General features: G+C 41.9%; 2 protein-coding genes across 14 annotated transcripts in view; one reads left to right on the top strand and one right to left on the bottom strand.

Moving 5' to 3' along the window:
• CARMIL1 (capping protein regulator and myosin 1 linker 1) overlaps positions 1 to 24959 on the bottom strand; it is a 316706-nt gene that overhangs the window by 221837 nt on the left and 69910 nt on the right. The window lies entirely within an intron of this gene.
• LOC115866076 (cytidine monophosphate-N-acetylneuraminic acid hydroxylase) overlaps positions 1 to 24959 on the top strand; it is a 265229-nt gene that overhangs the window by 9976 nt on the left and 230294 nt on the right. Inside the window, exon 3 of the mRNA XM_070046773.1 lies at positions 12442 to 12576. The gene's annotated coding sequence lies outside the window, so the exon portion shown is untranslated. The remainder of the gene's footprint in view (positions 1 to 12441; positions 12577 to 24959) is intronic.

A 24959-nucleotide genomic window follows, 5' to 3' on the forward strand; every position in this document is an offset into this window, starting at 1 on the left:
AAATTACAGCATTTGTCTACTAGCATCATTATAAAGATTAAATGAGTTAATAATGTAGTACTTTGCGCTGAGTACCCACGCCATCATCCTAACCATCATTACCAGTGTTGGGAAGAGAGACAAAACCATGGTGGGAAGGGCTCCAGTTCCCGGAGAAAATGACTACCACGTATCAGCTCTGTAAATACAAGTTCATTAACAGTGGATAATGACAGAGGGATGGATAGATTATGTGACAGAGTAAAATGTAAAAGGTAGAAACTAGGTGGTGGTATGTGGGTATTCACTGTAACAGTCCTTCAACTTTTCTATATGCTTGGAAATGTTCATAATAAAATGGTGAAAGAACTGGATAAGGGGAAGAAATACGTGAAAAAGAAAGAGAAATTAACATGGGCGATTAGTCACTCGACCTCCCTCCAAAAAAGTATTATTCATCAGTAACAACAATGGGAGCACAACAGTAACAGCCATGATCGTCACAGAAGTCTCACCTACCGTGTACTATCATCTTGATTTTAAGGCTTAGAACGATACTAGGAGGAAGCTACTCCAAGGACCATTCCCATTTCAGAAACTCAAAAGCAAGGACAGACAGAAAGACCTGCTGGGGACCATATGGTTGATAAGTGTCATCACAGAGAATTAAACATGTTCTGCTGCATCCTTCCCAATTGCCGGAATAATTCTACCACTCATTTATGCCCTCTTCAAGGAAGAAACCTCTCTCCTTCACCTCTGTGTCCCCAGTGCCATGGTTCTTGACACAGAGCAGGCACACAAAGGTTGGTGAATGAACGGGATGAAGGAAGAAAGAAAGGGAGGGAGGGAAGGAGGGAGAGATGGAGGGAGGTTGGGAACATTACTTTCTTGTTTCACTCACTACATCCAAACTCTACCCAATATAGTGACTGGAAAGAGAAACAGTGCTTTTATTAAAATTATATAATATTTTCTGATTATAAAAGTAATACGTATTTATTACAGACAACTGTATTACTTCTTACCAAAAAAACTAAGTTACTATGTCTCCTACAGGTGGATAATAGTAGCCATTTTTTTCCCTCAAGAAAGACTTGCCATTTTCTGAATGTACCTAGCCATGAGATACGTTCAAATGAAAGATGAAATTTTCAGTCACACAGATCTAAGCCATCCTGTGGAGTTTGTCCAGACAGAAGCAAGCAGGATGGTGAGAGGTTTGCAAAACATGTCACATAAGGCATAGCTGACGGAAGTAGGCCTACTTAGCATATGGGAGAAAAGACATAGGAATGACAGGAAAACAGTCTTCAAGTATTTACAGGGCCGCATATCAGAGGGAGTAAACTTTTTTTTGTGAGCCAACTTGGACCAATGTGTAGAAATTAAAGGAAGGAACATGTTAGCTTGATACTAAAAAAAAAAAAAACGAGATTAGAAGTTGTGGAAAGAAATAAACTCTTTTAGAAGTTCTCTCACCATCAACAGCCTTGTCAAGAGTATGTGCAGGGCTTCCCTGGTGGCACAGTGTTTGGGAGTCCACCTGCCGATGCAGGGGACATGGGTTCGTGCCCGGTCCGGGAGGATCCCACTTGTCGCGGAGCGGCTGGGCCCGTGAGCCGTGGCCGCTGGGCCTGCGCGTCCGGAGCCTGTGCTCCACAATGGGAGAGGCCACAACAGTGAGAGGCCCGCGTACCGCAAAAAAAAAAAAAAAAAGAGTACGTGCAAGGTTAAACTAGATACCTACAAAAGTCCTGTCCAACTCCAATACCCTGTGATTCTAGATCCCCACGTCCTCTATGTGATGGGCATCATATAGACCAGGGTTAGCAATATATGGCACATGTGGCAAACTACCACTGTACACACATGCAAGTGTGTACACACACACAGCCTAAGGAGAATCACAAATATTTATAAAACTAGAATTATGTAGTAAGAACTAATCTCTAGTTCTATTATTGAGTCTCTCTCACAGACTTTGGAAGAAGGATGTAATACTCCAGGGACAAACGTTTTAATTCAAATTATGATGTCCAAAACTGAAGAGCTGCATGATATATACATTTTTTAATTGCTAAACTAGCGCAAACTCCTGATTCTGCACTAACTAGTTACGTGACCTGGGGCGTGCCACTGCATCTCCATAGATGTCGGTGTCCAAAAGAACTTGGAATGCAATTCAATATGGTAGCCACTAGCCATGCGTTCCTTTTGGAGCCTTTGCAGTGCGGCTAGTGCAACAGAGGAATTTTTAATGTAAATATAACTTAATTATATCTCGTAATTAATTTATTAAATCTAAACAGGCACATGTGGCTAGTGGCTATTGTATTGAACAGTCAAGCTCTAAGGATTCCTGAACACTTCTGAAGGAGAGAGTGCGATTCCAGACCAACTTCATTCAACCCATCATCCTGAGTAAGATCTCAATACCATAGAGGCAGCTGTGTGAGAAGGAAGAGAGATGAAATTCTTGAGGCCCAACCACAGAAGATTATTAGGGCTCCTGCCAGCTACTGCCTCTCCAGTGACCATCTGTCCAATGTCCTGGGATAGACAGCCCAGTAGCCCTTTATCCTTTAATGTCCAGAGTTGGGTTCCACATTCAAGTATGGCAGTGTAATTATCAAAGTTCTCCGGAAAAGATCACCTGTGAAGTGCAATGCCCTGTTGGTGGGAAATACCACCAGCCAGTAATACCACCAGCCACCTACCCTAATATGAAGACATCAGTGAAATATTTGTGAATAATAGTGAATAAGTAGCACCTATCATTGAAATATAAGGTTCCCTGCAGAGTACAAAAAGCTACCTCTAAATTAGTTAAACATCTCTTATGAAGTACATCATCGGATTTAGTTTTATTTATTGATTTCAGATCAAATTGTGCAACCAACCCTAAAAGCTCTTTCACATGTTTGAAAACATACGAAGTCATAAAAGCCAAAAATTATGACTTTTTAAAGAGTCATCTTGGTTGTTTAAGAAATGTAAAGAGTCTAGAAAAACTCCCTTTTAAAAAGTTGCCAGATAATGTTAGTAACAGGCATGTTCCAGAGCTTTAGGAGAAAGCTGGAGACAAATCTACTAACATATATTAGTAATATCAATCATTACAGCACTGGAAAATGAGACCTCAAAACAGCAAATGTGAAAGGGCAGGGAGCCTAATCACAGGGGATATTTTTAGGAAAAAGTTCACAGCATCTCTAGGATATTTTATTATTATTATTATTATTATTATTATTATTATTATTATTATTATTATTATTGCAGTACTCTATTCTTGCAATATTTTAAAGTCTTTGTTTTTAACTAGGCAATGGCCACCAGAAAAAACATCTTACAAATTACAAGTCAATCATCTGTTAAACAACTGAGTGGATGGCTTCCTAGCATCTAATGCACCACCACTGGCTAGTCTCACAGAGGAAATTCTACGCAGAAAACTCAGATGTCACCTTGCTGATTCTTAATTCCTGAACTGCATTCTGCTGATAACGCATACTGCTCGTAATTATCATGAGTCCTACACCCAGAGAACGAGGCAGATGAAAGCTCCATTGCTGTGCCCATACCAGCATCAGCCTGCCTTTCCCTGCTTAGCTGGCTCTGATCGCTGGGCAGAACTGCCTTTTTCTTTTCACATGCTGACTCAAGAATTTCCAGCATGAGTATTCATGTTTCAGAGTGTCTAGAATAAAAAACACTGATATTCAACTCCAGCAATTATCCCATTTTAGACTTTAAAGAAAAGTGATCAGCTACTTCCAATCTGACTTAAGCAGCTAACATTTTTTAAACACTTGACTTAAAAATAACTTGAGGTTATAAAAATTATATATAATGGACAGTACCATAATTTTTTAACATTTAATGAAAGGCTGAAGGACAGATTCCTTTAAAGTTGCCCATAGACCCTGTCTTAGTTTGCTTGGACTGGTATAACAAATACCCTTAGACTGAGTGGCTTAAACAACGTTTACTTCTCACAGTTCCAGAGGGCTGAGAGGTCCGGGCTAAAGGTACCAGTCAATTTTGTTCCTGATAAGAGCCCTCCTCCTGGTTGCCAATAGATGCCTTCTTGCTGTATCCACTCATGGCAGACAGAGAAAGAGCTAGCTTTCTGGTCTCTTCTTGTAAGGGCACTAATTCCATCATGAGGGCTCCACCCTCATTACCTAATTACTTCTCAAAGGCTCTGCCTCCAAATAACATCACATTGGGATTAGGGCTTCAACAGATGAATTTGGGGGAACACAAACATTTAGTCCATAGCAGACTCCACATAAGGCGTGCAAGTCCTCCTCTTATCTTCTGAATTAGATCAGCACATTTTCAGTAGGGAGGGTATCCAGAGGTGAGAGAAGCACAGTGCATGGTACAGTTCCAGGCACTTGGAAATGCCTGATGAATGCTGAATTTGCAAACGAGGGTGTGTGGGTTTCCCCGGCCGTGATGGAGGAAATCCCCAGCAAAAAGGAATGAAAGCTGAATTCCCGTTCAGCTAGTTGTTCCTACGTTCTAGGTAAAGCCTATCTCGTAAATAAATGGAGAAACCCATATTGAAAGATGAAAAAATAATAATGCCATTGTCTGACTAAATACCTCGGAAAGCTGCAGGATTAATATAACAGGAAGCGTCATTCCTATCACAGAACTTCAGCTCTTTCAACTAGGACAGATATCACCATAAGGAACACTGGCCTTTCAATACTCTCCGGCCTTAACTCTCCTGGAGTTTTCGAGAACAATGCCAAGCGTAACATTTATCAGCTCGTGGATATCAAGACTATTTCCAAACACCCGCAGACACATGACAGGTGTGATGCTGCAATCACAACATGATTCACAAGGTCTGGAGGCACCATGCACTTGAGACATTTGCTCCCACTTGCCCACCCGCTCAAGGTCCCTTCTTTTTTTCTCCTTATGAATATGCTTCCCCTGTTTCCTTTTCATTTTTCCAAAAGATATCCAAAATGACAGAATCCATTTGTCAACTCATAGCCAGAGTCCAAGAAGTCATTACCCACTGGAAAAGGGGTCCATAGTCAAGACTGGTGGTTATTCTCCAGTTCATACAATGCCTACATGTTTACATTTTTCCCTCCAAGGCCTCATTCTTGTACTAAAACTATTCTAATTGTAATTATAAAGTCATCGCCACCCATGTGTATACCTGGTTCATTTTGCTTAGAGGTCACTGCAGCCAAGAAACAAGTCGCTTTAGTTTCCGTCCCTCCCTCTCGTTGTGCTCAACATCTTCGCCAGTTGCATCTAGAGAAAGGCTTGCTGAATTGAACAAAAGTAGAAATTCCAGATTCTGCATCTTCAAATCCAAAAGACGGTTATAAAAATCGTAGCTTGAAAAGCCGCTGAACTGCAGAATATATATTGCTATTTAAGAGTCTGTACGTCCTCTATTTAAGGAAGAGTAGACCTCTTAGAAAATTCAGAACAATTTACATTAATGTTTCATTTATCGTGAAATAGGGCTGGTGAGCACAGTGCCTGATAAACTGAGCTATCTAATATTTAGTCACAGACTTTGATGTTTCTGCATGCGTTCTTCAGAATTATTATTTTGGGGACTGCTGAAGAAAAGTCACAGCCGAAATGCTATATTTACCTGTTCCTCAGTTCGTAGTAAGAATTTTTCAAACGTAAGTCTACAAGTATAAACATTTTTAACTTTCCTTGAACCTAAGTATTTTAAAACGTCTAGTCTGCCCTTGCTAGTGAAGTAAAAGGTGATATAATTTTGTATTATCTAGTCCCATATGCCATATTGTCTTATATTATCTAGATATTGTATCATCTAGTATTGTCCTGATCCTCACCTGTTGCTTATTAATTTCAAAGTTCGACTGATTTTCAAAAGTATACAGATCCGTAATAATGGCCAATATTTATATAATATTTACCAAGTGCTGGACCTTAGGCATCGATTATATTAATTCATACGATCCTCACCTTGACCCTAGGAGGTAGGTACTATTACCTCTCCAAGGCCTCAGGGAATTGTCATTTGTTTTTATTTTAAAATTCCTACTCCTAAACTATACCAGCAAAGTGCAAGTAAAAATAAAGATCAGAGGAATAACAAAATAAATTCCATGTCCTTATATCAGACCAGGGTAACTTATTTCATACTGCAAATGATTAATGTGATAGGTAAAATAATAAAGTATATTAATTCCTGGGTTATTTGCTCACATCAAATTTCCAAGGTTAATCTGACCCCTCAGTGTGTGAGACACACACCCACCAGATACATCCAGACATGGAGTTACCCAGGCTTCAGAGAGGGTAAGAACTACAGACTAGAACAAGACCATAGACAACTTGCAATCCAATTTTTTGTATGAAATATTAATCTCATCACTTTCTTTACCGAATCTGCTAACAAGGAGCAAGTCAAACAGAAGTTTCACTCTCCTCCGTCCTCCCCAGTCTCTGGTAGAGGTGCTAATGAACAGAAAAATGAGAGCCTACAGCCTAGAATAATCTACAGACTGGAATAATCAATCTTTGAAACCTCAAGGGCTGATTTAATAAAACTTTACTAATTTGCACCACAGAAGTGGCTCAAATCCAAGATAAAATACCCCAAATCGGCTTATTCCTTTATAAAACAAGCATGTATTCAAAAGTTTGGCATCATCATGAACAGCAAACTCTGCAATTTATTTGGTATTAATAACTTCAAAAAATCTTACTACTATTTCTCTTTTTGGTTCTCCTTTGTGAACAAATATTCCATGTGCCTAGAACAGAGCAGGGCACAGAGCAGGTGCCCAGGAAAGGTTTACTTAATGAAATGCATGAATGAATAGTTGAGGCACCTCAGCATTCCCTGAGTTTCCAGTCCCTGGCCCCTGAAAACCAGACTGCACATAAACACAAGAGAGACTTTTCCAGAACACAAATATATCTATGTTGCTACACTACTTGTATCCCTTTCACAGACTTCCCCACACCTCATCAGCAAGCTGAACAGACCTGACTCTGTCACAGAGCAACTGTGTTACATCTCCAGCCCACAGTCTCATCACTCTTCACCTTAACGAGAGTGAAATTCCCCATGGTGTCCTCTCCTCCCTTCCGTCCACCAGATGCCTTAGCTGACTGTGTTCTCCTGAAAGGCTGCACCTATCTTTATCACTGCACTTAGCTCACTGTTACTAACTCTTTTGGTGTCTAACTGCCCCCCCCAGCCTATGAACTCTTTAAGGGAAGATTATTTTAGTAATCACTGTGTCCCCAGCATCTAGCAAAGTATTCAAAACACAGTAGATATCAATAAATGTTTACTGCAGGCCTGAATGGATGAATAGATGGGAAAAATCAAACAGTACTACATCTATTCATAAAAATCCCAGGCAGCCATGCTTTTAAGGATGATAATTTCAGACTTGCCAGGAGGAAACGAAAACCACCATAAACGAATTACATAACAAAATACTCCCCAGTATTAGCAATGATTACAGAATGTACACTCATCATGGAAGGCACTGCCTGTTGGGACTTTCAATTAATTTCTCAGGGCAATGAGGTTTGGGCAAAACTAAGAACAGGGAGCTTACGCGGTAGCTACACATCCGTGTGTTCCCTTCTCCAGAGGTAACATTCTGAAAGCAAATCTAAAAACAGAAATGATTTTCAGCCGGTGCTAAGGAAAAACAAGCCAATGCCCTTGCAGTGCCCTGCAGGCACACGGCTTCCACTCAGCGCAGAGCGGGCGGGGGCTGGCCCAGTGCAGCCTTAACCATCACCCCACAGGCACACCAGTGCAAACCCACCCTCCTGTAGAAGAGACAGCTATCAGAAGCCCAAGTACCTGGTGTGCACTGACTGGGCTGGCACTGCAGAATTTAGTCAGTCTAGCTTTAGCTAGAACCAGAACGCTGGCCAGAAGTTTTTGGTTAGTGTCTCAATTGAGGCATCACCTTTGGCACAGATGCTGAGTGCTGCTGGCCACAGGGGGACCTGAGCATCAATGTTGGCAAAAACGGACAAAAAACTAGAGTGTTTTTGCTGCATCTGAGCTGGGCAAGGTCCCACCGTGTCATGCTCCTGCGCTTCAGGCTTTGTCCCCAGATAGAACACAGGGGACAATTGGCATTTGCTTCTTGAAAACAATTATTCTGAATTTCTGTATCTTCAAAACAGAAAATAGATGGGAGGTTCATTATGCTATTCTATTTTTGCAGATATTTAAAACTTCCGGTAATAATTTGTTCTCAAGACATTTTCCATAGTAAGTTTTTGGATCTATAACTCATAGTTTTCTATCTCAGGACTTTAATTCCAAGGTAATTGGGACACTAAAAAATAAGAAAGTGATTATCCCGTTGAAGGGGAAAAAATGCCAAAATACTAACAATAGATTTAAATTTAGATTTCATCCCACCTGGTATAGAGTGACTCGATTAATGTCACCAGAAGCAGATCATACTCTTCTCTATGAATTGTTATATATTTGTGGAAATTGTGCCTTTGCAATATATTATTTTTGTTTTCCATTTCTAAAATACTTCAGATAGGCGTGATGCTTTTCTTCTACATCTATATATGTTTAAAACCTTACACAGACAGTCCTAGGCACCCTCAAATACCACCATCTGAGCCCATCTTATTCCCACCAGCTGACCCTTCATGACCGCAAAGGGCAAAGTAGAATTTCCCTCTACTTCAAAGCAAGCCACTATTTCATCAAAACAAAAAAGGCTTTTCCTCTGTGTTTTTTATAGAGGAATATATAAACCGCTGCCAGTTACATATTTTTATATTCACTCCCTCATTGTGTCTTCATCACTGACATACTCTGCCAACTGTATTTGTAAAAATGTACCTTTTTATTTCTATTCTTTAAATGTTCTTCCCTCAACCCCAACTGCTTCCTCTCACCTCAATAAACTCTACTAAAGCACATCTTTGGGATATTTTTTATAATATGTAAAGTAAAAAGAAATGAAAGCTTCTTTCTTCCAAAGCCTTTTCCAAAGTCACCTGAGCCCAGATCTTTCTCATCTTGAAGCCGAGTCTGCTCCCTCTCTCCAACTCCCTTGCATTTTGTTGATAAAAGGAACAATCCCTCGAAAGGGAATCACCTCCTCATGCCATACTCCTACTTCGGGAACAACGTTCTATCTGTCCTCCATTCCATCACATGTAAATTTCAGCCTGGCTCCCAAGGTCCTCCGCTATCAGAATCACAGATACCTGTCCAATTGCGCCAACCCACAGTGCTCAATGGGCCACGCCACTTGGGGTCGGAGAACTCACATTCCACACCCACTTGGACTTTAGAGCCTTCTCCTTCATGAACTGCCCAACAACTCCACCCAGTCTGCAGAGGCCAGAATGGCTCAGGTCCAAAGAACACTCTAGAAAGGTGATAGACACAGGACAATTCTCTACACCTGTGTATTTCGATACTATTAGCATATTACCCTCAGCAATCTGGTGGGGCTGGTGTATAATTTGATGGGGAGAGCTGACAAAAATTCACAAAATGATGTAAGGTGACTAAGTTAAAACTACAAAGGGCAGGAAAACACACAACCTCTTGAATTATCAAGACTGAGAGTGTTGGCAACCAAGTACTAAAATAAATATTTTCACCACTTGTAAATTCTTTGAGCAGACTTTTCTAACAACACGCAAATAAAGAGAAACAAAAATACAGAAGTCCCAAGTGGATATACAACAGAGAAAGAAAAGATGAGTGTCCCCCCCCCCAAAAAAAGTCTCTTTTTCAATGCAGGTTCCTTGGTACATTGAGCAGTAAATTTGATGTGGTCCAAGGCATGGGCCCTCATTTGGCAACAACGATGCACTGTCTAGACTGTGGCTCCCTAGAGGAAAGGTCTGTGCCTAAATTATTTGTGAACTTCCAATGACCTATACAGTGTCTGGTACAAAGAAAACAATAAATGGTCGCTTAATAAAGAGAGGCTTGTTTTGAACCTTAGATCCTAGATTTAAAAAAAAAACTATAGATAAAGATGTTTGGGGTTTATTCACAAACTCATTATTGAACATGAAGTTTAATCCAAACAATAGGAGAAAATTTTTTTCAAGCTTTTGGTGGAATTAATTTTCTGAAAATGTTGTGATTTGCCTACTTTTAATTTGCCACTTACCTTTCCAATCCAACAAAATCTCTTTCCTTTAGGGCAGGGTTAGTGGACCAAATTTGACTCTCTGAAGCAGTCTGCTATCTATTTTTATAAATAAAGTTTTATTGCAAAAAGCTATATGCAACTATTTATCTGTTGTCCATAGCTGCTTTCATACTACAAAGGCAGAGCTGAGGACTTGCCACAGAGAATTGACCTGCAAGCCTAAAATATTTGCTATCTGGCCCTCTATAGGAAAAGTTTGCTGACCCTGCTTTACGGCATCATGTAATACTTAATATCCAATAAAACTGTGTCGTTTAAAATAGCTGGAAGGTTTACTGACCTAAAGTTATTTACAAGTTAATTGAATATACTATTTACTTCTGGCCACTATGGTTTTATTATATCCTCAAAATTGAAATCTACCAAAGACGTGCGTCGAAAAAAAAAAAGAAAAAAAAAAACCAGAAGTCTAATGATAAGGAAATTTTTTTCTTGCCACCTAACTTATGCCATGGTTTTCTTAAAGCCTTTGAGAGCCCATAGAGAGCAGAATAAACTTCATAGAGGTAAGAGGAGGAAAGGAAAAACTGCATAGAGAAGTTAAGAAGAAATTTAAGACTGTACCAACTGAGGCAGGGGACAAGGCACACAACACCTTCATCTCTTCACAGATGGAGCAAATGTGGTATTTAAGAGAAAGAGGTCTGAGTAATGGTAAAGAAAACATTTTTTAATTGTAGAGAAAATAAGGGAGTGTTTTGTTTGGATACGTCGGCTTATCCAGACTAAAAGGCTATCACAGCAAAGTGCCTTTTGGGGAATATGCGATCCTAGCCATACACAAGGAATTCTCAGTGAAGACAGTGGGAAGAGAACACACGCATTTCCCCTGACCTGTATCCATTACACCAGAAGGTTCACTCCACCCAGCTTTCTGTAACTGGAAAGCAGCAAATTCCCGGAACCACCTGGAGCCTCAAAGCCTGCCTACTCATCCTCAGTGCAAACAGCTCTCCTGCCAGCTGGGAGGCCTCACCTTCCTCTGAAACAACCTTGTTTATTCCTACCAAGCATACCCTCATCCCTCTTCCATCCATCCAAATGCCACCTATTATCCTTCATGGTCCCATTCAAAATCCCAACCAGTGCACCTGTAGCAGTCAGAGGGACCCATTCACAAAGACGATAGTGTGAAGGTTGCTCGCGGAGTTGTACAACACGGCGGCCCCAATCCCAGCCCCTCCATAAAGTCTCTCCCATCCACATCAGAGCAGGCTGGCAGTCCCTCTCTCTTTCCTAAAAGTATACGTGTGTCTCATGCCCTCACCGGGCTCGCATTATGTATTTTTTCCATACGTAAGTCAGCAGTGACACTAACAACAAACAGCCCTCCGTGAGTCAGGCCCCGCGCTGAATGCTCTGTGTGCGTCATCTTATTTAGTTCTCAGAATAATCCTATGAGTAGGCATTACCACCATTTTCCAGTTTCATAGGTGAGGAAGCTAAGACAAAAACGGTAAATTTGCCGGAGGCCACACAGCTAGAAAGTGGCTGAGCCAGGATTCTGACTGGGGTCTGTGATTCCAAGGCCAATGTCCTTAAATGATACTCCAACTCTCACCCAGAAGGTACTCAACGAAACTTGCTTCGCAGACCAAAACTCTAGTTCAACCCCTAGCTACCCTTTGGTCTTTCCACTTCTTAGAACAGCCCACAGAGTGGGAGAGCTTTGAGGCAGGCAAATCTCCTAGTGCTCTACCATCCCACACAGAGTGACTACAAGACTCCATTGGGATGGTACAAAATACCGAATATCCCTATTTTTCACTCCTGTGAGCAAGCATATCACACAAACAGTTTACAATTACTTTCCACGCTTCTTTTGAACAGCCAGGCGATGCGTGGCTTTATCTTTGACCACTGAGCTCATCAGACTACACACCCTCAAAAATAAACACAGTTACAGGAGAGTAGGTCTGTTCCAGTCTACTCTACAGGTAGCAAAATGACTCTTACGGAACCTTGGAGCTGTGGTCAAAATGAAGACTCTCCTCTCCTTTACCTGTTCCCTCCTACTCCCAGTGAGATGAGGGATTAAATAAAACGCAGGCATCCAGCTCCCCATTCTGAAATGAAAATTCCATACTTAGAAAAGCATTAAGAAGGTCCCCTATCATGCTGGTTTCAAGTGTTTAATTATATGCATCATGTAATTATATTGCATACATACTTTGTCACTGTTTTCTACTGAGGTTGGCGGGGACAGAGAAACTCAGCGTTGGATTCTTAGTTTAATGGGCTTGTTTTTCTGCTTACTATACAGCTTGCTGGGTGAGCACTGGAGAGACAGTCTGATAAGCTTTAAAAGAGGTGGCAAGGAAAACCAGCCCCCTGTGGACACTACCCATATGGAAACAGGCCAAGACTGGAAACACCTTTAGGAAGAAGGGTATCCAAGGTAAGCGACATCCTTCAGAGATGGATGAAACCTTGACTGCAACCCTCCTATTTTCCAATAAGATTTTGAGCTTTAAAAACAAGTGGATGGGGGGGGGGAGCCACAGCTGCTTAATCTGAAAGCATCTTTCAGTTTCCTTGGAAAAGTTTCCAAGTCAAGGAAGGGGAAGAATCAACACTTACCGTACAAAGCAGGCCCTGGAGAGGCAGCAGTACCCCAGGGTACGGTCCCACCTGAAGGAAGTGCTCTCAGTGAAAGAAGCTACTATGAACCTAAGGCCCATAAGGGTGAGAAGTCAGAAGCTTATTTGGGAGTTTGCCACCTTGAAGCGTAGCAAGTGAGGAAGTAGTGAGAGGTGGCAGATGGGATGGGGTGAGGGTAGAAGCTACACCCAGACAGCTGTGGTGTTAATAAAACCACAGCAGCTGAGCAGCATGGAAACAGGAGTCTTAAGCATCTGAGTATCTGAGAAGCAGCTGTGGTAATTTCTGAAATAACTTGGGGAAAAAAAATCAAAATACAGCATTACATTCAACTGTTAGGTAGATTGCGAGTAGGATCCACGGATTAAGAATAAAACTAAAACCCAAGACACTAAGCGTTGCTCTAATGGCATCTACGCCCGGGGGCCAGACTTACGGGTAAAGCCAGCTTATAGTGAGCTCTCCCATCTGGGACTTACAAGAAGAGTTCCCTAGAACAGGGTCCAAGACAGATCCACCCAGTATTTAAAACCAGCCTTTAACAAAGGCCCCGTATGGACACCAGACTTAGTCATTTGAGCCTAAGAAGAGCCTCCTAAAAATTCAGATAAACTTGACTACTTGAACTCACCCATTAGAGCAAAGATAGAAAGAATGTGTAATCCAATCATGTAAAGGTTTTTAAAACTCAGCCAAAATGACTGGCAAATAGGACCATAGGAAAATTTTTTTGCTAAAATGGCAAAAAAAAAAACCCTCCTAAAAGAACGCTTCATTATAATTCCTTACTGTAAATCAATAACTGTACCATTCTAAAGGACATATTGGTCCATACAAGCATTTTGCCTGATTCAAAATTTGGATGGAGAAACATGAGCCTGGGACAAGGGACAATGGCATACATGTGAAGTAAGGCTGCAGACACGCAGAAGTCTCATCAATTCCACATCTAGACATGTGCGCCATTTCTGAAGGGCGGGCAGAGAGAGGGCTTAAGAGTAAAGACTGCCCAATTCACACACACTTCAGTGGGAAGATTCACAGATTATCAGACAGTTCTTGTGCTGTTGGTTATGCCAAGTCATTTTGCACTGGGTGTTCTGTGAGATTCTCATGTCTGCTTTGTCTCCCCAAACTGACTGCCCACCTTCAGTTTCATTGGAAAAACCTTGATCTGTATGTATCTGGTGCTTATGAGGAGGTGTTACCTGTCTGCTCAAGGAGCTCAAAGAGCGATGTAGTAAGCTCATTTAATGCAAATGGCTTTATAGTTCTGTCTCAACCTTCCTTCTGCAGCCGCCTACTTTTTCTAGGGCAGGGTAATGGAAATGATCTCAAGAAATGGGAAAAGTGGGATTTAAGTTAACGCAACTGAGCTTATTTCCCTTGGCAAAAGGACAGCTAGCTGACTAGGCTCAGAAATTAATTAAGGGGTGTCTGACCTCTATTAGTTATTTAAATTTAGTAGTAACTTTACTAACAAAGAGAAGGTGTTCCAGTCAGCTCGAATGAACGTCAGGATTCTTTGCTTTCAGCATACTGAATGACTGAACTCGCTGCACTTCCCTCACAGCTGTACACAGAATTTTCTTTATTGTTCAGCTGACATGGAAAAGTCAGAATCCAGTACATGAAAGGTGGTTTGGGGGTGTCTGTGGATAATGAAGGGAAGTGTGAGCTGTTTGGGAGCCAAGTGTTCACACGTGGGGCCGGTCTCAAAAAAATGAATTACTTTCTTGCTGTCTTAACATTCTCCCTTAACTCTTCCCTCTCCAAGCTGTCTCCTCCTGGCACTTTTCTTCTTTAATTAAAGTATAGTTGACTCACAGTATTATATTAGTTTCAGGTGTGCAACATAGTAATTCAATATTTTTATAGATTATATTTCATACAAAGTTATTATAAAATATTGACTATGCTCCCTGTGCTGTACATTACATCCCTGTAACTTATTTATTTTAGACCTCTTAATCCCCTTCCCCTATCTTGCCCCTCTCCCCACACTTCTCCCCTCTGGCAACCACTAGTTTTGTACCGGCGAGTCTGTTTCTGTTTTGTTTTTTAGATTTCACATATAAGTGAAAACATACAGTATTTGTCTCTCTCTATCTGACTTACTTCACTTAGTATGATAATCTCTAGGTCCATCCACGTTGCTGCAAAAGGCATTATTTCAGTCTTTTTTATGGCTGAGTAATGTTCCGTTGGGTATATATACTACATCTTCTTTATCCATTCATCTGTTGATGGGCACTTAAGTTGCTTCCATATCTTGGCAACTGTCAGTAATGCTGCTATGAACGTTGGGGTGCATGTGTCTTTTCGAATTAGTGTTTCTGTTTTCTCCAGGCATTCTTAACTCATATAGGGCCAAGTAACAGGAAGCACCCACACAGCCACACCAGAGAGAGCTGGAAGTCCTGCAGGCACCGGTGGGAGAGGGGGTACTAGCTCTCCCTTAGGAGGCCTTTTCCAGCTACAGCACACCCCCTTCCTGCTCCTCAGCTGCTGGCACCCTCCAAACCTCGCTCCCAAACCACTCAAGCAGTCCCAGGGAAACCAGACCTTCATCCAGCCCGGAAGCTTCCAATTCCACCCTACCCTACAATGCTGTTGTATAGACAACACTGTACTTTTTCAACCAGAGCATATATTACATAAAGTATCCCGAGAGCAATACTTACATATTTTTTCCATTCTTTGCACTAACAAAAACAGCCCCCAAAGAAAAATTTAAACCAATAATTTACTTCCATCGTGGATTCTCCTTTCACCCAGAAAGTAAATGCTCTACAACACTGGACCACACCCCCCAGATCAAAACAGTGACACAAGCTAACAGAACATATGAGGGAGACCAATTTACACAGTAGCAGCCAACATGTGCGAATACTTTCATTGCAAAATTGCAGAGTGTAGCTCACCAAATACATGCTGGAACGTTGATGTGAGTAATTACACAGGTGGTTATGCAAACACTGAAGTCATGCTTCAATCTGGCAGAAGGGTAAACATTTCTAGGACAGTTTGCAAGGTTCAATTATCTAGATCGCCTGGTTAATTTCCTTTACATCTGAAAGAGTTCCCCCAAAGTCGATCATTTTCCAACAGAAAAGTCACTGCTAGGAACATTTTCTGCATAGGCAAGAAAAGTATACACTTGTAGTAAACTGACTCAACATTTTTAAATGAGCATCTTTACCAGGAGCTGACCTGTGCAGACATGATTATTCTATTGTGTCCTACAACTTAGTTCAAACAAATCTGTACTCTTGAAAACACTTATTTGAATAATATCCATTATCTACTATTTGCCACGCACTAAGATGCTGGGGATACAGCAAGGGATGAAATAGGCAAAAACTCCTGCCTTTTGGAGGCTCATGTTCTACCGGGGGAAAACAATACAGTCACATAAATAAGACACAGGCATGTTAGATGGTGATCAAATTGTGATGGAGAAAAATAAAGCAAGTAAGGAGAATGGGGTGGGGGCGTTATAACTTTAAATATCAGGGAAGACTACAGGGAAAAGGTAACATTGTTCAGAGACTTGAAGAAGGTTTAGGGAAGGAGCCAAGCCAGGTGGAGTCCTGGAAAATAACTTTCCAGGCAGAGGGAGCAGCTAGTTCAAAGGCCCTGAAAGAGCAGCGTGCCTGCTGGGTTCAGTGATCAACAAAAATCTAGAATTGGCTAACTATTCCATAATCTTGTTAAAGACTGTATCCCACATAGAGATTTCAAAAGGCTTCACTGTTTACAGTGCTGGAGTTTTCTCTGAAATATATATAGCCTTTGACATGACTGTGATTCATAGAAATGTATGTGTTTTGCTTTCCCCCATCCCTGCATGCACTGACAGCTTCTTGTTTGCAGTGACTTAAGTCCCAAGGGCCCTGGGAGTATGTTTAGTACCACAACAACCTAAGCTAGTACAGCACTCAGATATGCTGTAAGTCAAAGATGCCTATATATGGATTCAAGGAAAGGCGTGCAGGAATCTCTACCTTTATCCCCTAACACCACAACATCCTCCTCATTTGTGCTCCGGTGTCAAGGTAGTGAGAGGTCAGCAAAAAAATCTCCAAAAATGGTAATAAGCTCAAAGCAGAGCTGGAGGGAAAAAAGTACCCATCTCTGCACTTCCAAAATAATAATGTGATCCAATTTGCTTTCTTAAAAGTTACAATTTTTTAAAAAAGAAAAAAAGCCAAGAACTCTAATTTTGAATACAGGGGAAGGAAAAGGAGAACTGAGTACGTAAAAGAACAGACTGTGAATCCCCAGAGTCCAGAGTAAGGTCAAGGGCAGAGTGAGAGGCCCCAGGACTAAGAGTCAGGCACACCTGGGCCCCCTCTGTGCTCCACTAGCTGTGTGGCCGTGGCTGTGCCACTTCACCTTTTCGAGGTTTTGCTTCCTCATCTGGGGGAGAGGATTCATAATCCGTACAGTGCTAGATGGTTGCAAAGATTGGAAGCGGTGCATGAAAAGGGACAGCATGGAGAAAGGCCAATCGCCAAAGGTTATTATTGTGTGATTCTATTTATAGAGCATGCGTGAAATGACAAAATTACAGAGGAGGAGAACAGATTGAGTGGTTGTCGGGGCTGAGGGCAGGGGATAGAGAGAAAGTTGGCTATGATTATAGAAGGGGACCACGAGGGAACCTTGGAATGGAGCTGCTCGGTATCTTAACTATGGCGGTCACATGAATTGTCACACGTGATAAAACTGCATAGAACTACACACACACACACACACACGTGCATGTAAACCCTTGGAAATCTAAATAAGATTGATGATTGTATCAGTGTTAATTTCTGGATTGTGAAGCTGTAACACGGTTATGCAATATGTTACCACTTGAGGAAATGGATGCAAGGGATACAGGGTCTCTATCCTTTCTTACAACTACATACGAATCTATAATTATCTCAAATAAGTGTTTAAAAAAAAAATCTCGGGCTCGGCTCTCCCAGACTACTAGGAGGTCGGCCCGCTGTTCTGGCAGCGAACCTTCCTCTAATAAATTCTGTCTTCTTTAAAAAAAAAAAAAAAAAAAAAACTCATCACCTTAAAAAAAACAGTGGCTGGCATGTCATGAACACTCTCTAAGTGGCATATTGGGCAAGTTATCTGTCACCTACAAACCAGAACTGCAAGTTCCTACTTCCAGCTTCAGATTCCAGAAGAAATGCTGAGCGCCATCCCTGAGTGAGCACACCATGTGGAGGTTCATGCCACAGAGGTTATCACCACCACCATCTTCGGACCCCAGCCCTCCAAAACCTCACCAATATCCAAGTGAAATACACATACTCTTTATATAACCAATGGAGAAACTTACTGACAGGAATCCACTTACCACACTATTTAAAGAACCTTTTTTCTGTCTGGGAGTAATAAACACATACACACTAATAAAAAAGAGCTCTCTAAAAAGAGAGAGAAAAAGTACTTTCATGGTCCAGAGCAACATGTTCCAAACTATTCTCCAACCAAGGAACACCAGTCCCCCTCAGGGACTAATAATTCAATAATGATAATGCAAAATTTTAAAATCACGGTCAAGTATATTTGGGAAATACTGCATACATTTTCCCCCTCTGAGAGCTCTAGTGGGGGCGAGGGGCAGGAATCCCCTTCATTTAACTCAGCTTTTTCCAAATTTACTTGTTCACAAAACCATTTTATTATACCTACCAGCATCCTGAGAAATACTCCCAAGGTCTAGAAATTTAAAAATCATTCTACATCGGTCAGCTACTCACTACCACATTTCTTCACCCTCTATGTACTTTAGAAGAGAAATGGATGTTTTTTCTATACCTAGCACAGTAGTTTTAACTGCATGCAATTGGTCATCAATAAACGTTTGCTGAATTAGATACAATGCAGGTACAATTTCCAGGATAACAACTTTAGGCATAGGAGAAGCAGCATTTCCTGATGTTGTTGTTGTTGTTTGTTTTTTAAGTCTCAGTTGAGAAAACAAAAGTGCTCCTTTCTAGAAGTTTCTAAACATTTCTCAGAAACTTGTCTCCTCCTGAGTGGCAGCTACTCACAACTAAAACAGCACTTTACCACATGGTATGATTATAAGGAATAAGCTCAAGACTAAAAACATCTGTACTCAAAACTCTAGGTCCTGAAACTCGATTAGCAAGATATAGGGCCTTGCATACCAAAAATAAGGGAAAAAGCTGTAACTGCGATTATTCCTGGGAGAGGGAACGAGTTAAATTTGTCATTTCACGAAGGTGACTTTAGCTTAAATGAATTTCTAATGTCAGAGAGTTTTCTGAGATCAGGCTTGGATGAGGGCAAGAGAAAGGTGAAGACCCTGAATCCTAGGGAGGGGCAGAAGAAGAAAGAGAAAAGGGAGGCAGACAGTATCAAAAACAAGCTCCACTTAATTCACAGGTACCTCAAGGCCAGAGACACTGGTTTACAATGACACGTTTCCATTTATAGAAATAACCCATACTCAACGTGAAGAACCATAAACCAACTGGAAAATTAAAAGGAATTAATCAGAATAATTTTAAAAGAATGAAATTCATCAGAAGAATGAATAAGAAACAAACATTCAGGCTCTTTAAAAAATACACAAAGCGGGCTTCCCTGGTGGCGCAGTGGTTGAGAGTCTGCCTGCCGATGCAGGGGACACGGGTTCATGCCCGGGTCCGAGAAGATCCCACATGCCGCGGAGCGGCTGGGCCCGTGAGCCATGGCCGCTGAGCCTGCGCGTCCGGAGCCTGTGCTCCGCAACGGGAGAGGCCACAACAGTGAGAGGCCCACGTACTGCAAAAAAATATATATATATACAAAGCACTTGAGGAATATGCACTTGGAAATTAACTAAATTATACACATCTTCTATGTAAAGATTTGGAAAAGAAGAATTTATCATGAACCCCTGATGTACCAGAAAAATGTATCACCAAAGGATAATAAAGTGAATTCACTGAGCATTCCCCTCCAAGGCACAACTCATGCATTTTAGGAACATTTCCAACATGTCTGAAAACAAAATGGGTTTCAGATAGAACATCAATTTAACCGGCAGAACCTAGCTTCGCAAGCATTCCTGGTTTTCAAGGCCGCTGTGGAGAACTGAGCAATGGTTTAGACATTCCATCACAGTGAATAATCCCCACATCACAGGAATACGGCTATCACACACATCCATTTCTCAGTATGAATAAGGCCAGGTCTAATCGTTCCAGTTCAAATGAACTAAGATGTCAACTGACAGATGTCAATCTGGCCCTCCACTCTGCCTTCTCTGTGGTCCTCCCCTGCAGCATCACAGGACCGCATCTCTCCCCTTGGTTACAATAATTTGAGCAGCTTTTGCCTTGACTGTCTCAGCCTTCTCCTCTTCTTGGCCCAGAAAATATTATGGCGAAAATATTAAGTATTTTGGTTAAAAAAAAGTTTTCTTGTAATTGAGCTGAAATTGACACGACAACAACAACAAAGTATCTATGGTTTAGCAGAGACCCCAAGGAGCTTCCAGAACTCCGGCCCCACAAACTCAACAAACTGGAGGTAAGAAAGTCAACAGAAAATGTCTAAATCTGCCTGCCGACTAACTGAAACGCCCTAATAGTCCATGAAAGGTTTCTTACAAGGAGCTCAGGTATCTTTTATACTCTCCTTGCAGCAAGATGTTCTTTTCCGATTTCAAAGGGAGAAAAGTGGTCTGTTTCTTTCCCTCCCCCATTCATGAACACAGGAAATAGTGATTTTCCTAAATTCCTTTTAACACTGATGGAAGGAGGGAAAGCCTAGGTACTCTATCCCTAATCCAGTATTCTATTAATAGAATTTTAAATGCTGTGCACTTTTTAAAATAATTAAGTGCGGGCTTCCCTGGTGGTGCAATGGTTAAGAACCCGCCTGCCAATGCAGGGGACATGGGTTCGAGCCCTGGTCCGGGAAGATCCCACATGCCGTGGAGCAACTAAGCCCATGTGTCACAACTACTGAGCGTGCGCTCTAGAGCCTGCGAGCCACAACTATTGAGCCCACGTGCCACAACTACTGAAGCCCGCGCACCTAGAGCCCGTGCTCCACAACGAGAGAAGCCACCGCAATGAGAAGCCCACGCACCGTAACCAAGGGTAGCCCCCGCTCACTGCAACTAGAGAAATCCCATGCACAGCAACAAAGACCCAATGCAACCAAAAATAAATAATTTTTTTTAAAAATCATATTAAAATAATGTAAGTGGGAGGACAATGAACAATGACTGTACTGGGGCACTCTGCTCCCCTCACCTCTCCAGGAGGCTGACTCGTATCTTATCTGGAGGCTCCCATTCGGACACTGATGCACCTGCAAAGTGACAGGCCCTGCCTACCTGCAGCAAAAGCACTCCCTTTTATCCTTTAACCTGCCTAACCTCATTTAGGTCAATAAAGCCAGGTTCAAAAACAAGCTAAACTTTTCTCATTAAAAAAAAAAAAAAAAGGGCTTCCCTGGTGGCGCAGTGGTTGAGAGTCCGCATGCCGATGCAGGGGACACGGGTTCGTGCCCCGGTCCGGGAAGATCCCACATGCCGCAGAGCGGCTGGGCCCGTGAGCCATGGCCGCTGAGCCTGCACGTCCGGAGCCTGTGCTCCGCAACGGGAGAGGCCACAACAGTGAGAGGCCCGCGTATGGCAAAAAAAAAAAAAAAAGTGCTGCGACTTTCCTGGCACTCCCAATGAAGGGGGCACGGGTTCAGTCCCTGGTAGGGGAACTAGTAAGATTCCGCATGCCACACCACATGACCAAAAAAAAAAAGATTAAAAATCTAAAACAAATAAAATTTTTTAAGTGCTTTTGTTTTTGTAAAAGACTAAACCATTCAGCAAGACTTGGCCAAACCTTCCATTTGAACAGTGGGAAACACAGTAACAACTGGCCCAAATAACCCTAAGGGAAGAGCCAGACTCAGGGCTTCAGAAATGAGCTAAAGCCTCCAGGTGGGCTTCCTGGTTCCCCCACTGTGCACATTAGGGCACTCACAGGAAATGATTCCCGTTGCGATTCCTCTGCTTCCATAGTCAACGGAAGGCAATCCCAGCAACAGGAAAAAAAAAAAAATTACTATGCCACTGGAGCTCAAAGCCTGCTGGATCATCAGAGCACCTCCTCTCCAATTCCAAACACAAACCCACATGCCTGAAACGCTGCCACTGAGGAGAGGCTGTGTGCCTGCCTCCAGGTCTTGCTCCGCTAAGTATCTTCACGTTTATCTTAAGCACTGGGCCAGCCTAATGGCTGATGCTCTTGCCTTCCTGGGTCCAGTGGCAAGTCAGCCAGGAGATCCTCCCGGCCAGGCAGAAAGAGCTTCGGTGAGCTAAGGGAAGCCAGCCGTCAGAGCTGTGTGTGTCTGAGAAAGCAGCCTGCCCTGCCACGCGGTTCTGAAACACCAGCTCATTAAAGGCTTCCAGCAGCAGGACTGAATGGTGTCAGCAAAAATCAGCGAGTCCAAGTCCTTCCGGCTTCCCTTTCTGGCCAGTATGGGAGAGTCTTAGCCCCAGCGGCCTTCATAGACCTCTGCCCAGAAGGAGGGAGCCTTCCCTTTAAGGCACTCAAGAAGCCTTTTCTGTGCACCCTGGCAGAAAAGGACAAACCATGGTCCCAATAATTAATGCACACCCAGCAGAGAACACAAATCAAACTTAGCATGATTATACATTCACAGTTAGCGTCCCAAACTGGGTGAAACAATCAGTATTCTTGGTCACAATGGCCACATAATAAAACTGCTATCCTAAGAGATTTCTAAGCACAACGTCAGTATACATGAATTGCATGTGGCTAACACGATTGCTGCTCAGATCGCTGGACCCTCCTCATGTCATATTTCTTAAATTGCTTATATACTAAGTTCCGTTGTTTTGCTGTACGTTTCCTGGCTTTACTTCTCAGAAATGCATGGTACATATTGCCACTGTTTGCTAGGGGACCGGCCTTAAACAATCTATGGCTTCTCACATAAGCAGCTAGAGACTACTTATACCTCCTTCAGAGACACGTCACTTCCTTAAAATAATGACTCCGTATGACGCAACTGTCACTGAGGCATATAGATTGGCTCTGAATGTCCCAACTTTATACAGCCTTTGATATGCTTTACAAATATTGTAATGTTTATAGGTAATGTGTTATTTGATTAGTTTCCTAACTTTTACTTCTTTTTAATCTCTAGCATGTGCTCTAACCCCCAGAAAATAGAAAACCCTGTATATTTTTTCTACATATCACATTAAAGTAATACCTCTCCTACCTTCATATTCCCTCTTTGTTTCTACTGTCTATCTAATCTAACCAGAAATGAAAGTACAAGACAATCACAATGCTTCACCCAGAAATGAAACCCATCTCTTACTTCACGGAAGAAAAATTACAACCAATACGACACTTTCTGCTGATGTTTTTAAGCCAACAGCCAAGACACAGCAACAGCATAAGTTGTGTTCATAATCTAGTTCAGAAATGGTCGGTCCATGCATTGAATTGGTTAAGTTTTATTTTAAACCAATATTAATTTTTATTACCAGAAAGCTTTTTCTTTAAGTGCATGTAAGGCACTATTGGTCACTCCTTGTATAAACAAAACCAGTGAATAAGACAAGTTGGTCCAAGTTGAGGGGTTAAAAGCTTACAATCCCACTCAATTAACTAACTAGATTCACCCTGCCCTTGCATAAATCGTAAAGTGTGTGATTTCAAACTCTGAGATGATCACACCTAGAAATCTGAAGCATTCACAACATACCATCAAAGACAACGTGCCCACCACACCACATCAGTCCGCCCCTAGGGAGTAAGGTTGAAATTCTTGTGCCTTCATTTTATTCACCAGCTACTTGTTAGAAAGGCACTTCAACTTAAGAAAATAGTTAGAGCTTCTTATCTCATTAACCACATAATTACAGGTTGTTTACCCTGAGCTGGGAAATTTACCCCTACCCAGGATAGGCAGTAAATGACAGCTTCTCAAGGCTTACTAAACATTAATTAGAATAATAAACCATAAATATCTATGTGCTTTCAGACTGTGTTGAGTTTTGTGACACATATTTGTGACTCTGAAATTTCAAGTGCTTTCTCAATTGTATTAAAAAAAGAAACAGAACCTGACAACAACTGCCCCAAGAAGGAAATCCCAGTTATCGAATTTAATTTCATTTATTCTAGAGGTGAGTCCTCCTGGGGAAAATTCATCTAATAACGGACTTTCCTCAACCCTTACAGGTGGCTACAAAAATAATACAAAAGCCTCTGTTACGTCTCAGAACACAGCTCCCATCCCACCCTGATAGATAAGCCCACTAAAATTCTCAAGGCACAAAACCACCTGCAAAGGTAAGAGGTGGAAGAAAAGGCTGCAGTTAAAGGGTCCCCAAAGAGAATTCTGTTTTTCCCACCATTGTTTACTAAAGGCTGCACAAACAGCATCCTTATAAAAGAAGGTCAGCTGGACAGACCACAGATTGCCAGGGTGCCTGCCTGGTAAACACAACTTCATGACTAATTCATGAATTCAAGAAACCACAGAAGAGCCTAACAGCAATAAGGCCAATTAACTCAAAATTAAACAGCACCCAACACCTGTGATTCAGGCCCAGCAAGACAAGGGCATGGTTGCCAGGGGGCATTAAGAACTAGGGGAGCTACCATATGGGATAGTGGAGAGGGAGAAGAGCCAGGAAAAACAACCCTGTACATCTTTCCATGCTGGGACCTTGTGCTCAACTCAGAGAATATTTTCAGCTGAAGTATTTGGTGAGGTTTATACTTGCGGCCCCAAACATTCCCTCTCGTTAAACCAAATCTCTGGTTTTTCAAACCCTGCCTCTACCTAGATTCGCGGGTAGCAAGTCTGTAAAGACAATACAACAACTTGGGCAAATTCACTGAATGGCTGGCTCAGCAGTCTTTACAGGGAGGAAAGTCTGGCCAGAGGAGCATCTTTTCTGGACTAAAAGCCTCAGTAGGAGCATTTTGTAGAAGGGGGACAAGCAGCAGGGCAAGCGGTAAATGAACAAACATATAAAGACGTGTCTCACCCTACGTCACTGTGAAGCATACTCAGCAGACAAGATGCAAAAGTTCTGGAGATGTGTCGACTTTTATCTTCTTGTTACCTCTTGGGCATAAGATGGATGCCCTGCCTCTA

The sequence above is a fragment of the Globicephala melas genome, chromosome 11 (assembly GCF_963455315.2).
Source record: "Globicephala melas chromosome 11, mGloMel1.2, whole genome shotgun sequence".
Lineage (NCBI taxonomy): Eukaryota > Metazoa > Chordata > Mammalia > Artiodactyla > Delphinidae > Globicephala > Globicephala melas.